The 16,327-nt window shown below is 35.4% G+C and overlaps 1 protein-coding gene across 5 annotated transcripts in view; it reads left to right on the forward strand.

Annotated features, from left to right (window-relative positions):
* tspan9a (tetraspanin 9a) overlaps positions 1-16,327 on the forward strand; it is a 261,891-nt gene that overhangs the window by 83,628 nt on the left and 161,936 nt on the right. The gene's annotated exons all lie outside the window — the stretch shown is intronic.

Here is a 16,327-nt window from a genome sequence, read left to right on the forward strand (position 1 = left end):
CTGGAGAAAGAAGAAAAGTTGTGGTTTAAAAGTGCATATTTTTATTTTTCTTGCAAAAAAAATGACAATCGTTTCGCTAGATAAGACCCTTATGCCTCGTTTGAGATTGTTTCCGATGTGTTCCCGATGGACAAAATCAAGTCCAGCCCACCTTATTTCATTTTCAGAAGACATTTCACTCGGATATACGTCACCACGGAGAAAATAAGGCAATCACTACTTCCGCTTCATTGTGACTTTAAACATGGGTCAGATTTTCATGATATGTCCCATTTAAATAAAAATGCCATCGTTATTTACTCATCCTCATGTTGTTTGAACCCCTAATGTCTTTCTTTAATCTTCAGAACCTAAACACAGAAATTTTTAGTACGTGTTGTTTTGGTTTTTCTGGTCACTACACTGTTGTTGCACAACTACACGTTTGTTTAATCAAGTTTAATCAATTTGAAATTACAATTCATTTCAACTTTCTTGACTACTGAGGAATTGCTATAAATTATAAAAAATAAACATTATTTAACATTATTTTTAGTCTAAAAAAAGTTTAAATGAATTCTAATTTCAAATTGATTAAACTTAAAAATGTAAGTGCAACAAGATATTTTTACAGTGTATAAAAGTAGACTGTGATCATTAAATCCTACAAAAAGGAATTTTGTAGTGGTTGTAATAGTAAAAGCTAATGGTTCCTAATGGTATTTTCATGAAAACTAGTAGAATTTCTGTGATGGTTTGTTTTTTCAGCAGGGCAGAAAACCCTTTAAGATTCAAAAGAACTACATAAGTGTTAAAAACAACTCCACTAGGGCTGTCATGATTAATCGTGCAAATGTGCGTTTTCTCAATGAATGAATTTTAATGAATTACAGTGAAATCCCGTCACATCCCAAAGCCAGGGGGCGCTCTCGTGCAGAAACTCCCTTTGTGCCACACAAGTAGCATTACAAATGCTATAGGAATATTTATATTGCTGTTCTTTAAATTGTTTCGGGTATTTTCATGATATATTTTAAATGATTTTGTAACGAGTGTTGCTTTTTTAAATGCACGTTACAAACGACTCCGACTCATAATGATTTTAGATTGATAAGGTCTTCCTTCTGACCAAATGCCGTAGTACACGCACAATCTGTGCATAAAAACACAGTATCGATTCAAAATCGATTCTGAATTGATTTCAGAGGCATATTTAATGGGACACGTGATTAATCGTTGCAGCCCTAAACTCAATTGACTTGTGTGATATATTTTAAGTGTCCTGAAGACATTTACTTCTGTACTTTCTTGTTGCAGATATCGCTGCTGTTCCATTATTTAAAAGCAGAGGTGTCAAGTAACGAAGTACAAATACTTCGTTACATTACTTAAGTAGATATTTTGGGTATCTATACTTTACTTGAGTAATTATTTTTCAGACGACTTTTTACTTCTACTCCTTACATTTTCACGCAATTATCTGTACTTTCTACTCCTTACATTTTAAAAATCGCCTCGTTACTTCTATTAATTTCAACTTGTTTTCTTTTTTTTTACATTCCGGCTTGTCATCGTTAAAAAACCTATCTTGATAAATTGCATCATCCAGATGAATGCAATTGTGGTTGGTTGAGAAGTATAAACATACACCATTCCGACTCCCTATTGGTTTGTACGCAATCCCCGCCCCCCAGCTGACTGCAGATGATCAAAAGTTTGTTCGATAGCGCTGCACAGAGAAACATAAAAGAACCGCGAGAGCGATTAGAAAGCATGCAGAGTGTCTCCCCTCGCGATGCTTTGATATCATCCGCCATCTGTTTGTACAGTAACAGAACGCGGCATTCTGTCTTCAAATGGAAAAGTACGAAATAAAACTCGCGCATCACTTTCAGGTCAGTTCACATTCACAAGCCTGTGTAAATGTATAGCTGGCTGCTGACACCAGTCCATCTGTGTGATTTAAATAGTGTAACAATACCAATTTATATCATGTAACTTCAGTTCTTCAACTTAAATGACATTGTGCTGCGTTGCGTTTTGAAGCATGGCAAAGATATCTATGCTAAAGACATTGTTGTTTTGTATATGCTAATAACTAACTTACCCAAAATTTTATTTGCATTAACAAAACCTACTTAGCTGAATGCTTTAGTGTTAAATCAATGAAACACATAACCATACATACCAACTTTTGCTTTTGTTAATAGACATCAGCTGTTTCCTTAAACCTGACTTTTAATTTACTTACAATAAAGACATTTAGTAATTCTCCAAAATTGCTTGGGTTTATACTGACTAAAGTAAAGTATACAAAAGTCCATTAGCTACACAAGTACAGATGCAGAAATATAGGCTATAATATATAATTGCATATTTGTAGTTTGTGTTGCTGTCAAAATACAATTATAAATGATAACAATAGCATATTTCTATTCTCACACATACTATAGATGTGTGTGATTTTGTTGTTTTTTAACTAAAGAGGGCACCACTGTAAAAGTTTGGCCCCCAGCGGCACTGCTCTGAAGATTGACTTTTTGCACAATTACAATATTTATAGGCAACTAGTCATTATATCTTCCTGGAACACATGTTATTGCTCAGTAGTACACATATATGGTTCTTTAATGCAGTTGTTATCAAACATTTTTTGCGGCCTCCCTTGTGTACAGTGGATTGACATAAACATTCTAAAACTTAAAATTTGAATTAAGCAAAACATTTTAAATTATACAATTTATTGCTTTTGTTTAGTAGCCTTATTTTTCTGAGGTTTAATTACACAGAATTTATAATAAAGTAATGTATTTCATAAAATATTATAAAACTGGGGCCCCTGGCACCATCTGGCGACATCCAGTTTGAGAACCAATGCTTTAATGTATTTGTTTGCATTGTATTAAAATGCATTCATTTTTAATAGGCATATACCGTATGTGGTTGAAACAGATAGCCTAGTGCAGGGGTAGGCAACATGGAGTGCCGATGTCCTGCAGTGTTTAGCTCCAGGTCTAATCAAGCAGACCTGAACAAACTAATAAAGGTTAAAGTCACCTGAAACTACAGGTAACCAAGGTTTTATAAGGGTTGGAGCTAATCTGCAGGACATCGACACTCCAGGACTGACGTTGCCTACCCCTGGCCCTAGTGCATCCCAAATTTTTTAACATTAACATTTTAATAACACTGTAGTTAATATGGCCTTTAGAAACATTTTTTAGAGGAGATAGGGTAGTGCCCAAAAGGCCCCTGTGGTGCGGCCTAGGCTTTTTTCTCTAATGACATTTTTTTCCTTACATTACTTTTATTTTTATACTTTAAGTAGTTTTGAAACCAGTACTTTTTTACTTTTACTTGAGTAAAAAGCTTGAGTTGATACTTCAACTTCTACAAAAGTCTTTTTAAACCCTAGTATCTATACTTCTACTTGAGTAATGAATATGAATACTTTTGACACCACTGTTTAAAAGTAAACATCCAAAAACTGCCTAAACAACAGGTCAAGACTCACATAACGGATCATATTTTAGTTCGTTTTTCACCAAACCTTTTGTATGCCCTACAAAAAAAAAGAGTTGAGTGGAGTTATTTGTTTAACACTTTTGGGTCGTTTTGAAGCTTAAAGAGGCGGTCATCATCCACTCCCATTGTGACCAGAAAAACTAAAAAAAAGTAAATAAAAAAATGCACCTGGTTTTTGAATAACATAAGACATTGGGGGATCAAACAATGATTAAATAATAATACATTTTTGGATAAACTAGCACTTTAACCACATGCACAGGATCGTGGGACATCATCTGCAGCTTTGTTCAGCTTTCTGATACACCCGATAAGACGCTGGAATGACATATAATGAAGGTTTATGACACGCATTAACAGTTTCCTCCAAATTGGGAAGCATCCATTTAGGTCCAAGAGATATAGCAGTCTAGCCCCAAAGCATCATAAATCACACAATTCTCTGATTAGCGTTGAAACCTATAAAATGATGTCTTCCCATACGACCACATAATGCTGACATGATTTATAAGGATACTCAAATGTATCTTTAAATCATCCCGCTCAGCTCTTTTAATAGTCCAACACCCTATAGATAGTCATACATCCTCGTATGAGGCTCACGCACAGATATTTGACGACACGGCTGCTTCGCTCATAATGCTGCTGCTAGCATTGCGCTCTGTAAAAATAGTGCATGTGATCTAACCGGACCTCTCACACTCTCGGGAGCTTCTTAACCGCAAAGCAAATATGTGTGTGTGCATGTGTGTATGTGTAGTGGTGATCTAGTTGTACTCCTATCTGCCTGAAGGCTGGGCACATCAAGGGTGGATGAAATTTGTGGGGCCAGAAAACCTGCAGCCGTGGATCAAAGCGAAGTCGAACCGTCAGGCGTCAATGTGGCTGGGGATGCATGCATGTGTGTGTGTTTGCTTGCTGAGCCTTCGGGCCTGAAAAGGTGATGATACTGAGCATACAGTATACACAACACACATGTGCACAAAAATCTACATGGGGGTACTATGGTTTGTTTCAATAACATGGTATTATTTTTAAATGCCCAAATGCCATCAGTTTCAAGATCAGTACCAAATAATTTCGCAATTCTTTGCTGTATTACCCCCATGTTTCCATTAATGTGCAGTGTTACCACTATATAGAATACTATTTTGAAAGCAAGCTATGAACGATCACCACTTTGTCTTTGAACAAGCACTTGACCCCAGGCTGCTCCAGGGAGACTCTGCAAAGAGTCGGCTTTATAACTACTGACTTGGAAAGATTACTTGAATGTATGTTTTTAACACGCTTTGAACTTTTAAAGCCTAGTTTGATTCCCTGTTTTATCTGGATGTGGTCAGTAGTGTTTTACACATGCTCTGCTTGTTTATGTATTCCTTGAGTACAAGTGGTAGAGCTTTGCGTTATCAATGCAAACGTCATGGGTTTGATTCTCGGCGAACACATACTGATAAATAATCATACACTACAAAAAATGATTTTCAAGAAAAAAAAATCTTAGTATTTTTGGCTTGTTTTCAGTAAAATATCTAAAAATTCTTAAATTAAAATGCTTTTTCTTGATGAGCAATACGACCCAAGAAAATAAGTCTAGTTTTTAGACCAAAAATATCAAATTTAAGTGATTTTGTGCATAAAACAAGCAAAAAATCTGCCAATGGGGAAAGCAAAAAATCTTGAAATTTTTTCTTAAACACTAAATTTAAGATAATTCAAGAAAAATTTGCTCACCCCATTGACAGATTTTTTTTGCTTGTTTTATGCACAAAATCTCTTAAATTTGATATTTTTGGTCTAAAAACTAGACTTATTTTCTTGGGTCGTTTTGCTCATCAAGAAAAAGCATTTTAATTTAAGAATTTTTAGATATTTCTACTGAAAACAAGACAAAAATACAAAGAATTTTTTGTTCTTGAAAATCATTTTTTGCAGTGTGCAAGATGTATCGAAATATCAGGAAAAGCGCACAACATGCATATCGCAATATGCATTCCCCAATGGTTTGCTATAACTGAATGATTTTAATTTAGCTCAAAAAGTTACGTATACACTGCAATAAATTATTATCAAGAATAAAATTTCTTAGTATTTTTGTTTTCAGTAAAAATATCTAAAAATTCTTAAATTAAGATGCTTTTTCATGATTAGCAAAACGACCCAAGAAAATAAGTCTAGTTTTTAGACCAAAAATAACAAATTTAAGTGATTTTGTGCATAAAACAAGCAAACAAATCTGGCAATGGTGTAAGCTCATTTTTCTTGAATTTAGTGTTTAAGAAAAATGTTTTTTTTTTGCTTACCCCATTGGCAGATTTTTTTTAGTCTAAAAAGTATACTTATTTTCTTGGATCGCTTTGCTCATCAAGAAAAAGCATCTTAATTTAAGAATTTTTAGATATTTTTACTGAAAACAAGAAAAAAATAAGAATTTTTTTCTTAAAGAGTAACTAAACCCTAGACCAACTTTTTTTTGTTAATGATCTGTAAGAATGATGCTTTATTAGTGCTGTTCATTGATTTTAGTAAGTTTTTTGACATTTGGATATAAAGTGTTTCAATACTAAAATATATGGTGTAAAAACGTCTGAGTGCTGCCCTCTTCAGGTTGAACGGTGGCTATTGCAGTTGAATTTTCCTATTGGATGTTGGGTCCAAAAAAGAACTCGTGACGTAAGCAGGTTCAAGCTCACCACGCCCTTGTTACGATCTCACCACACACTTGGTACGAGCATAGTTCGTCCCCTCTATCTCCGTTGGGATCTGCCCAGTTTTCTTGCATTTTTCAAATATTGCCAGTGGGTGGAGTCAGGCTCTGACCAGGGGTTTAGTTACGCTTTAAATAATTTTTTGCAGTGTACTTAGGTCGATGCAAATAGTAGAGAGGCTAGCGAGACAAAGAGAGTGCTGCTTTATTTTTCCTAGAAAGAATGTGAATGTGAGTTTTGTTTGACTATAATTTAATTTCATTTGACAACTATAATATCGTATATCGAAGTTTTAGCAAGTTATCACATATCGCATTTTCTTTAATATCATGCTCGAACGTATTGTAAGTCTCTCTGCCAAATGCATAATTGTAAATGTAAATCTATCTGCATGCGTGCGTGTTCAGCTGGTGGATCAGTACATTGATGGTGGAGGTCACTTAAATATCACCATCGCCTCGTTGTGCTCCTCGTTCCGCCCTGACCACAGGCATGCGGCGCAGCTCCGGCCACAGTGCAGGGAAGGTCGCATGTAACTCAACCCAGAGAGACAGATACTGCAGGACCAAACAAGGCCTTCCAAACGGTGGCAGGATCCTCTTAGATGCTATTTGCATTTAAATTTCCCTTAAGCGTTCGGTCTCATGGCCACAGTTGCTCTGGGGAGGACCACCAGACTCTGCTTAATTGGGTATTGATTGACTGCGCTTCGGCAGGGTAGACAATGAATTACCGCCTGGAAAAATGGCGAAGGGGCCCGGGACACAAAGATGGGCGGAAATACTCTTTCAGCCAGCATTTATTTATACAGCTGAGTAATTAATGATGCAAGAGGGAATGCCTGATTAGGTTAAAGATTCCTAAGATGTGTTTATTTGGGAACGTCAAGATGCGGAGGCTTGCATGACCGCAGTTCGGATCAGTGGCGCTGGTGCGAGAAAGGGTAAAGTTTGTGTGTATGCCCACTCCAGGAAGAGAGAAAGGAGAAAGACACAAATGCATGCACAACACAATTCAGCCCCGTTGAGGATTTTAATTTCGCCCTAAATTGGTTCCTTGCATTACTTTTTATTGTCCTGGGAGTCTGATACGTCAGATTCGCTTGCGTGGTCATGCTCATTTCAGGGTAATTTAAGATGTCTCGTTTATTCCTTTGGGAAAAACAATTGAAACAATTCAATAGTCATTCAGTTTATTTAAAGCAGTAGCAAAAGTCAGAATGGTAAAGTGACTGTTAATTTTCATTGTTGTTAGTTTAATTAGTGCTCACTGAGTCAATGTGTAAGAGTTCATGTCCTTGACTTAGTACGATGTAAAGCGTCACAATACTTAACAGCTGTTAACTTCACCTCCTAGACAGATTTTCACAGGTCTGTATGCATTCAAAAAATCAGCAGGGTTATTTGAGCTGGAACGCAAGGTTAATTTCTTGCTAGTTTGTACTAAGACGTTTTTAGGCAAATATTTGAAAGTAAAATAAATGGCACAATATTCTTTTATTCCCCCACAATATTTCTTTAAGTACAGTAGTCGAGCATACAGCACATTAATTCATGTAATTACTTTCTGCTTTCACTGTCTGTACTGTACTTTTCTTTTTTTTATCTGCCATAGTCGTTTTTCATAAATGCAAAAAAGTACATGAAAATGAACAAACGCTGGAACTTTTATAGGCAGCATGTACACCAGCCATCACTGGAGCTGTACACTTTCAAAAAGTATAGCTTTGCACCTAAAAAGTTCATATAAAAAATCTTTGTAATGCACTGTAAAGGAGGTTGCACTTCGTGTAAGAAGCGCCATGCCATGTCATGCCATGTATCTAAACACATTATTTTCTATGAATGTACACACACCGGCGGTACCTGACTCTAGACGCTGCTCAAATCCTTGCCGTGCCACTTACAAAGTTTAACATTAAATAACATCATATTTGTCACTAATCATTAACTCTTTCCACGGAATTGCCGAGTTATCTCGTTAATTAAGATAAAACACTTTCCTGCCAATGACGAGTTTTTACAGCTATCTATATTTCAGTATTATCCAATAGGTGGTGCACAAACCAATGAAGATAGGATGAAACGTTGAAATGTTTTTTTTTTTTTTTCAATACAGAGGGTCTGTTCTATCATTATTGCATATATATGTATTTAAAGAAGAACCTTTTCTGCAAGGAAATAAACTTTTGTAAAAATCATAAAAAATGCTGCCGCTGGCTGGCAACTTAAAAAAAAACGCTGGCGGGAAAGAGTTAAAGGGCCATTTCACCTGTAGAAACATTAATCTTTATTGAAAGTGGGTCATATTTGTAGTCGAAATGTAACATACATTTTGAATTTTGTGCCTATTTGACAGAGAAAAGACAGAATGTGACTTTAGGGTGCATTTGAAGAGTTTGGTTCCAAAACGCAATAAATCCATTTTGACAAATTTCGGTAAAAACGTGTTTTCTATACCAAGAAAGTGACATAATGAAAACCACTATTTTCTGTTACAAACTTTCACATAGCATCTTTAGGTTATAAAAACATAAAAAATTCTAATCCATAACTTGATTTATTATCAAAACGAATTTTTTTTTCCACAAAATGCAATAAATCCATGACAAGTTTTTTTTCGAAATGCTATAAATCTATTTCATCAATGTATAAATGTGCATTCATCTTTGCCATGATATATATTTATTTAGTTTAACAGTGGTATACACTGATAAAAATAAACATTAATGGCATTAATCAAAACACTTACTTTGTTATATTAATGACACTGTCATTGCAGCGGTTATACTTGACGATGTCGCTCAAAGCGATCCGCTGTAATATGTTTTGGTCCTGCTCGATTTTCGTTGACTTTGAGTAAAATAATGGAAAGTTTTTCATAAGATCCCCTGGGGCCAATGTGTTAGAATCACTTATTACACGGCTCTCTGGAATGCTTGATTCTGATTGGTCAGTTGAGACATTTGCAGGTTCGTTCTTTTCAAATAATAACCGCTCCAAAGTAATAACGCATAGCCGGTACTACTTGTATGTTTAAAATCCCTCCGCGCCAACAAAGATTACCGTTTGGCACCATCTTGTGACAAACACTGGACAACCACAATTAACAATGGAAAATTTCGACATTAACATGTACGGTAAAATCAAAACGTTTGAACAGTGGATAGATTTGGACGATTCAAATGGCTCCCCAATTAAGACGAAAAAACGAAAATTGAACTACGAAGAACAAACAACGACAAGACACAGAGAGCTTACTGAGACTGAACTTGACAAAATAGAGCATGACAGCTACGAAGCCAACACACAAAAAAATACAGAATGGGCAATAAAACTTCTCAAAGACTGGCTAACTTAAAAGAGAAAAAAATGACAGACAAGTATGAAGCAGAGGATCTTAATAAGGTATTACGATCATTTTATGCATCTGTGCAAAGTGCAAACGGTCAGACTTATTCAATAGCCAGCTATATATTAATGGCAATGTGTAATTTAATACTTGTAAATAAAAAAAACTTTATTGCGTTCTGTAGAAAAGGAGGAGTGAAAATTTTACTACATTAACACACCTCATTGACTAAATTCTTAAAAATTTGAAATAAAATCGAATTTTATGATTCGATTGACATATATTATAAAACGGATCATTCTGAATCTAAATTTTGAATCAACAACATTTAAAGCCATTGTATATTATGTAGAAAGAATAACTTCCCTAAGATTTCCCAAATAAATGCAGCCAGCCATGTTCGTGTGGCTGGTAATAGATTCAGTTGTATGTCACCTCATTGTTTTCTCTGAGGGTTCTCCACTTTGTGAGAGATTGGTCTTTCACACTGCACCAGTTTCCCCAATTCCCAGTGTGGGAGATCCTGTTTGATTGTCATTCACCGAGTTTGCCTTGTATTGATCGAACACAGCCTCACATCCATAGGTTTTATTAGTAGTTTAGGCTTGTATAATGTAGCATATATTTTGCATCGGTCCGATATGAACTTCTGCGATCATATTGTTAAAAAAGAGATTGCCAATTCAATTTAGATTTTGCGAAAATTGGGGAAAAGCCCTCTGCTCAGGGAGTTTAATATAGTTTCCAATCCTCCGGTTAACTTGGATTGATTCAAGGTAAAATAAACCCTAAATTCGAGGTCTGCATGAGCAAAAAACAATAACCACTGTCAAATAACAGGCCTGGTACCTGCCGTGGCTTCTGATTGAGTTTTTAACCAACCGGTGGAGAGAGGTTGGTTAGGAAATCTCTCTTTCACCCTTCACACCTGGGCTGAGCTCATAGACTCATATCACACCTTTCCCATAGCACAGTAACATATACCATATACTGACCTTTTTGTACCATGATATGTCAGCTTGTCATTTCAATCAGATTTTTGTATTTGTTTTGCTCTACTGCAATAGAAGTTTTGCTTTTTCTGTGCATGATATGGTAAGAGTAGTTTTCAAAGTCAAAGATGTACATTTCACTCATGTACCCTGGGAACTGAATTGCATTTGCAGCTCTACTAAATCAGCCATAGGGACAAGTTTTGACACAAGCAAAACTTGAAGAAATATACTGTTAGTTTCCTATAAAAGCAATACGGTATGAGGCTGTGCTACAGTATATCGTGAATAAGTCAAGGGCAATGTAAGGCATAACATAAAGTGGAGTCAACTCAGCCTTTCACCCGTGACTTGTTCACCAAACAGTTACCACATAATACAAATATTAAAAGCAACTTTCATTAGGTAAATCACTTTAGCTGGAAAAATAGTCCCTTACTATTTCACAAATGCTTACGTTGCTAAAGGTACTGTGCAGTGATGCACAAAATTGTTGGGTGCAGCGGTCATAACTGTGTTTTATCAAAAATAAAACACACTAGCTATTGACCAATCAGAATCAAGGATTGTAACTAACTGTTTTATAAAACCTATTATGTAAACAATTTTATTTAACCCCATAAGCAGCTAATATTGCATACACTCTCTGTTAGTCTTTATTCATCTTTGCATATTCTTTTATTATGGATGTTTTAAAATCAGCTGGTATGGAAGTAGGCACAATTTGCCTTGACAGCTTACTGGAAGTTTTAATGGAAGTGTGTGCCCATGGATCACTAAAATTGCTCTACTTAACCCTTTCCACTCTGGTGAATTGATTGCAAAAACAAGCTCAGAACATGAAACTACAGTGTTTGAGCTTTCAAATGATGCAAAGTTTATGATTGTCGATTGAACAATTGATATAAATCAAAGTACAAACACGCATAGACATGCTCCTAGGGCCCACCCACCGGCCGGTGTGGGTTAATAAGTATTAAATCATCTTTATATGAAAAATACATTTAAACATATTGATATGTAAAAAATATGTCAATTGCATGCAAAATATGATAATTGCATTATTACGATAGATTGTTCAAATAAATTTATTTAGGATTTCTAGGAAGTCTGGGCATTAATGGATAAATCCAGACAAAATGACTCTGAGTTGAAGCCAAAGAAGAACTCGAAATGAATGTTAAACCTCTCTGACTGAGTATTCTAGATTGAATGTCACGTCGTTGAATTTTTCGGGTACGATTGTAGTGACAGATGTTGGGCAGAGGACATTACTGACTTTTTAATTTGAAAGGAAACGCATTGAAAATGTGAAATAGGTGGACATAGCAGAGTTATGGTACAACTCCACAGAGGAAATTTCATTATGCAAAATACATCCAAATGAAAGTGACACAGTGTGTTTATGGTAACCAAAAATCAATGTCATGTCATTGTTTTCTTAGACTCATGTTTCAAAAGACTTTTGTGTTTTAAACAATATGCCATTCATTATTTGACGCATCATGCTCGTTCAAGATGCGTGACAAGAAGTGTTGTTTGGTGTCAGAGATCTCAAACGTGACACAACCTACTAAGTTTGAAAATTGTGTAATTGTGCATGTGTAAGTATGATTTAAAGAGCAAGGCAGATGTTAAGATGTTATGACTTGCACAATGTGTTCCTGTAGCTCAAATAATAGTGCAATGCGTTAGCAGCACAAAAGTCATGGGTTTCATTTTCAGGAAACACACATTACCTACTGGTTAAATGGTAAGCTTGAATTATGCTTTATTTAAGCTAAGATTTTGTATATTATGTATGATCACTTGTGGAGTTTAACAACCCAATATGCAGGAAATCAACAGCAGTTCACAAAAGTTTCACAAAATGCCTTCTAGGAAAATTTTCTTAAAAATTTAAAAATGCTGGGCAAAGATTTATTGCGATAGACCTTTCTCACAGTAACCGGAAATACGTAATCGTCGTAAAAGCGGAGTTCCTGTCAAGCGTCAACACACTAGAAAAACATAAACCCGGGCAAGTATAAAATGGATCAAAAAGTCTACACAACTTCGTTAACGGATTTGCCAAATATTACATTTGCTGATGTGACACGACTAATGGAGGAAAAAATTTTCCATGAAGAATTTGTCCATAAATTTCTAGGTAAGTAGAGAGTGAGTCTAACTGTTACTGAACTGTTAACTTAAACGACACATTATTAGCGTGTCCATTTACACATAATGTATGTAGTAGATGATATAGACTACCTTACTAAAACATTATAGTCTGCTTTGAATGAAGCATTATGGTACCAATTACCTTCAATTACTGCCTATGGTTGTCCAAGTGAACGTCTTGTGTGTAGCAACAATAACGTTAGCCAGATGATATCATTATCAGTTAACATTTTTGTCTGGTAATGTCTGTGATCGTATGTTTGTGTGTCAGGGTGAACTTGTTCCAAGAAAAATGGGTAGAGACAGCATTTGGTTGCAAGCGGCGACCAGTGAGCCCTAAAATGTAGTCGTCTTTAGTGAACGGTCTGCTGCATACATAAGTGCTCCACTTTCTTATGGTGAAGTTAGGTCCTTAATCTCGCCAGATAGCCTGAATTCACTTCTGTCTAACTTCACCATCAACAGGGAATTAATGGGACAGATACGGCTTTTTACATTGCCTTGACTGCGGAGGAAGTAGATTTCCGCGATAATTGTGTATTTCCGGTCATAAATACGGAAGTTGTGAGAGGTCTATTAATCGTATACAAAATAAAAGTGATTTTTGGCATAATACATATATTATGCATATATTCATTTCAGAATTTTTTAATTATATATATATATATTTGTTTATATATTATATAGAATATATACAAATATAAATAAATAAATAAATATATACACTTGTAAATGTTTCTTAAATACATACATGAATGTGTGTGTATTTATATTTACATAATAATTACACACAGCACACACTCTTATATTATGCCAAAAATCACTTTTATTTTGTATGCGATTAATCACGATTAATCTTTACCCAGCACTAAACACATACAAATATATTGCATAAAAAACAAACCCTCTGCTTTCAAACAAACAATAAACAAACAAACAAAACTGAAAAAAGTTTCATCCTATCTATATTTTTTCTCTGCTTAAAAACTCTTAAATATGGGTTTTTTTTCTTTAATTTTTTTTTTCAAAAAGCTGAAGTTTTGCATTTTTGTGAAGCAATTTAGTTAGATATTAGATTCATAACGATTATCAAAACATACATGGAGTGTAAAATAATAAATATTTTTTTACTTCAGTTTTTTATAATTTGGGTAAGTGGAACGCCATCTAGTTGATAATAGCGGTATTACAGATAACTATGAAATGTCATCAGCAACACATTTGTTTCATTTAAATGTTTTCTGTTAATTGACGAGATAACTTGCAGGGAAAGATTTAAAGGTGCAGTGTGTAGATTTTAGCACCATCTAGCGGTGAGGTTGCAAATTTCAAGCAACGGCTCAGTCCACTGCCCTTTCGAAACGCATAGAGAAGCCACGGTAGCCGCCACAGATGTCGTCTGAGACAATGTAGTAATGAAACAAGTAATGTCCATTTAGAGCTACTGAAAAAACATGGAGGTGCAAAATGGCGACTTACATGTAAGGGGACCCGCAGTCTATGTAGATAAAACTGCTCTTTTAAGGTAATAAAAACATAACAGTTCATTGTTTAAAGGGGGGGTTCAATGGTATTTCAAGCATTCTGACTTACTAACACAGTTATAAAGTTGTTTCCTCATGCTAAACGTAGGCAAAGTGTCAAAAAAGCAGTTGGACATGTTACAGAGTATTTCTGTGCCGAATGCACTTCACCAGGGTTCGTACAATTTTCAGAAAGTTTTTTTCGATTACAGTTCCAACAGATGTTTCAGGGGTTTTCTATACGTCTCACTTCTTTATATGGGCACTTCCCCTGGAAAACCCCGCCCACCCGTCAATCAGCGGGAGACGCTGGAGCTTGCAAACATCTTATCACGCCACATCTTATCACGAAATCCAGCCTTATGAAAACATATAGATATAGTTTATTATCCGGATTAGCAGCGGAGTTTTGCGTGTGTGTTTGATGCACTGGATTTTCCCAACCGGGTCACGAGTTGCATGCGGTAAGTAAGACTTCCGTCTTATGTTGGAAATAGTCGGGTGCATATTATATAAATGACACGAACATGTAGTGAATTATAAGTTATAAGTGTTGTATAGTGTTGCATGACTCGTACTCGCTCCACCCGCTGTAGTAACTCCTCCTTCTTCATTTTTTTGTACGTTATCGGAAAGATTCGGTAAAGCTAATCTTTCTTTTATAAATCTGATTAAACTAAAGACTCTTCTGAGATATAAAGGATGTAATACTACTCTATAGGTACTTCAGATTAACATCAGAAATGCAGAAACAGCGTGTGTTACGTGAGCTTTAAGGTCTTTATACACCACTGATAATATATATTTATGTATATTATATTGCATTTCTGTCAAGAGATCCTCCTAGAAATTACACAGTGCACCTTTAAAATAACTTGGTGTTTCCCAAATAAAAGGACACTGATCCATTTTGACAGTTCTGTTATTTTAGTGTGATATACACAAAGATGGCATTCTTTTACTTCCTTGATTCAGTTAAGGTGCCGGTTGTTTCCGCAGTGATGCTGAGGTGATGGGAAATGTGTTACAGCAGACCAGATGTTGTTTTTCAGTCAAGTTTCTCATTATCATCATCCAGACCACTGCTGAAGTATCATAGTATATGTGTTACTATGTGTTGTTGCTCTTTGTTACTTTTCTTAGTGCTGGTCCAGATGGGTTAGTTGCAGTGGTTAATAGTTGTATAGATGTTGTGTTTGTGTCTTAGTAAATAATGTTTAAAATGTGTATGCTTCTGTCTGAGCTAGAGGAAAACCATAACAAAATCTTTCATTAGCAACATTTGCTGTTGAATGGTTTCATGTGACATTTAGAGTTTAGTAAATTAAAACTCAATATTGCCACATTAAAATACTTACAACAGTACAACAGTTATACTTTTCTGCAAATTTCTCAAGACTGAACTCTTCAGTATTGTATAAAGATTTATTTAGATATATCTCAAATCTTGCAAGCTTTGGTAAGTTTAGCAGCATGGTAGCTTGTAAGCGCTTGTTTCTCACAGACCTTTAAGAGCTTAGCTATACTAGCTACGACCTCTACCTATCTTTGTAAGCTGCACTTTATGTTAGCTCACTGACAAAATGTTAAATAATCTCTGCAGAAGAATAAATGGATGTAAATTGCATTGTGTGCTTAGCACCAAATATCAACATCGTATAAGCTCTACAAATAATACATTCAGGTTGTATTCAGACATATAGGGGCAATTTCCACACCGTTTTGGGTGTGTTCTTTAAAAAATGAAATGAGCTGCATGGATCTTTGCACTAAATGGCAGTGTTGTGGTCGGATAGTGCAGTTTAAGAGGCTGTATTATCCCCTTCTGACGTCACAAGGGGAGCCAAAATTCAATGAACTATTTTTCACATGCTTGCAGAGAATGGTTTACCAAAACTAAGTTACTAGGTTGATCTTTTTCACATTTTCTAGGTTGATACAAGCACTGGGGACCCAAATGTAGCACTTAAACATGGAAAAAGTCAGGTTTTCATGATATGTCCCCTTTAAAATATACCAGTGCCATTGTTTTGTCTCAATATGCACATCAGTAATGTTTTTTAAAGGTATGTTTATAAAACGACTT

Source organism: Misgurnus anguillicaudatus, chromosome 15, assembly GCF_027580225.2.
Source record: "Misgurnus anguillicaudatus chromosome 15, ASM2758022v2, whole genome shotgun sequence".
Lineage (NCBI taxonomy): Eukaryota > Metazoa > Chordata > Actinopteri > Cypriniformes > Cobitidae > Misgurnus > Misgurnus anguillicaudatus.